Here is a 2,418-nt window from a genome sequence, read left to right as displayed (position 1 = left end):
TGTGGCCCTCCAGTCAAAAAGTTTGCCCACCCCTGCTCTAGAGTCTCTAGAGTCCTGCCTGGACCTACAAGTCACCATGTCCATCACCAAACCCCTTCTTTTTTCTTCCCTGCTCCCCTAAAATCCTCTCACTTTCTGGCCACCCAGTCCAAGTCTTCGGATGTGAGTACCAAGATAGGTAGAACTGATTCATTTGCTAGGAACCAAGATTCTACCTCAAACATCTGTTCTACATCCACTTAACAGCGAACCTCTCCTCTGAATTGTTACAACACTGTCCTTGTGGTATCCTCACCTCAAGCTTTCAGTACATGGTATTGCTGGAGAAATATTTCTTAAGCACAAACTTTAATCAGGACTGGCACTTGAGATACTTCACACATCACTTATCCAACTGTAATGTGCATGCAAAGCACACTGTAATCTTGTTAAAACACAGATACTTCCTCAGTGGGTCTGAGAGGTGTCTGATTCCGGACTTTTAACACACTTCCTATTGTACTGCTAGTGTGAAGCTAGATCTATACAATATGGCCCCAGCTATTTTTCTAGTCTCATTTTTTTCTCCACCTTGCCCAGCACTCTCATATGTCTGTCTAATCACTCACATACATACAGGTCTCACACAAAGATGTATATGAATAAAAAATTCTCTAGCCCAGCCAATGTGGGGTGTGGCTCGGTAGTTGAGCATTGACCTATGAACCAGGAGGTCACAGTTCGATTCCAGGTCAGGGGCACATGGCCAGGTTTCAGGCTAGATCCCCAGTGGAGGGCATGCGGGAGGCAGCAGATCGATGATTTTCTCTCATCCACTTATGTTTCTGTCTCTCCCTTTCCCTTCCTCTCTGAAATCAATAAAAAATATATTTTTTAAAAAGTTTCCCTAAATGTATTTTCCAGCTTTTTGCCTCTTGCTGTTTCCTCAAATCCCATGTCTGCCCATCACAATTCTAACCACTTTTTAGGAACCACCTCATTCTGCCTCAGCTTTTGCTTATCTTCTCATCTACCTCATTGCCTATACCCAACCTCCTAAAAACCACAAAAACCTCCAGACACTGGTGGCACTTAATTTGCACTGCTTTGCTCTATGTCATAGGTCATCTCACATAATCCTAGCGGCGAGACTCCACTCCTCCAGGAGGGCTGGATCTGCCCATTCTCTGGAACCCCAGAGCATTGTGCGGGCCTTTGTAAGTACCCACAAGTACCTGCTGCAGTGGATTTGTAATCTAAGAAAAATGAAACATATTAATTCATATAACTTACTTTGAGCAGGCACTTCAGAAGTTTCAAGATAAAACTCTTCCAGCAAAGTTAATTAATTAGCAAAGCCTATAAAAATTGTCAAAAATTTGCTATTTAAAAAAAAATCTACATATAAACATTCAAGTGGTGAGACTTTTATTACTTATCCTATTTATAGTTTGCAGGTACGTAGATCAAGGTTCCAATAATTAACTGAAAATTAAACCTATTTGTTATGATCTAGTAATCAGTATGTTATAAACCTACAATACTTTGTGACCTACAATTGTAGCCCTCTCTGGTTTAATTTACCTAACACTGCTTTTATCATCCCATTTGCTAAATGGGACATCACTTTCTCTCCAGGTGTGTTCAGACAGCTGTCTGCAAAATACTTTACCATTAAAATGCCTCACATTTGTGTCCAGACTTGGAAAAGTGCTTTAAAACATGTGTCTTTAAGTATCATTTTTAAGGAGGTTAACCAACTCAACCAAGACAGCCCTATATTAAATGTTTATATGGTAAATTCTCTACATATCAAAACTGCCAAAATTCAAGAACCTACCCATAGCTCTTAAACTTTGTCTAGTGTGTTCAAAAATTGTCTGATTTGCTTGTTAAATTTGCAGATTCGAGGTTCTTACCCAGAAAAAGACTGACTCCGTGGCTCTGGGGTGGAGTTTACTAGCATCCCAAGGCATTCTGATGCAGGTTTCCCCAGATCTCAATCTGAGAAGCACTGACATTACCCCTGCTCCGGGGCGCGACAGGGTTCTGTTTAAAAGGGAATGTAGAGCCCGGCTGGCACAGCTCAGTGGTGAGCGTGGACCTATAAACCAGGAGGTCACGGTTAGACCCCCAGTAAGGGCATATGCGCGGTGGTGGGCTCCATCCCCAGTGTGGGCATACAGGAGACAGCCGAGCAGTGATTCTCTCTCATCATTGATGTTTCTATCTCTCTCTCCTACTACCTTCCTCTCTGAAATCAATAAAATATATAGTTTTAAAAAAATAAAAACGGGAATGTAGAAATCTCTCCGTAAAGTCCTCTCCCCAAACAGCTGTCACACCAGCACAGATAACTGGTGATTGACGAAAGAAAGAAAAGAGGGTGGGGTGGGGGCTGAAAGTTCCTTGGAGTAAGAAAAAAGCCCAAAACAATCG

The 2,418-nt window shown here is 42.0% G+C and overlaps 1 protein-coding gene across 1 annotated transcript in view; it reads right to left on the bottom strand.

Moving 5' to 3' along the window:
- Positions 1-2,418, bottom strand: part of LOC102762010 (eukaryotic translation initiation factor 2-alpha kinase 3) — a 66,222-nt gene that overhangs the window by 62,979 nt on the left and 825 nt on the right. The gene's annotated exons all lie outside the window — the stretch shown is intronic.

The sequence above is a fragment of the Myotis davidii genome, unplaced genomic scaffold (assembly GCF_000327345.1).
Source record: "Myotis davidii unplaced genomic scaffold, ASM32734v1 scaffold1167, whole genome shotgun sequence".
Lineage (NCBI taxonomy): Eukaryota > Metazoa > Chordata > Mammalia > Chiroptera > Vespertilionidae > Myotis > Myotis davidii.
Note: the sequence above shows the minus strand (reverse complement) of the source record. Positions and strands in the feature narration are given on the sequence as shown.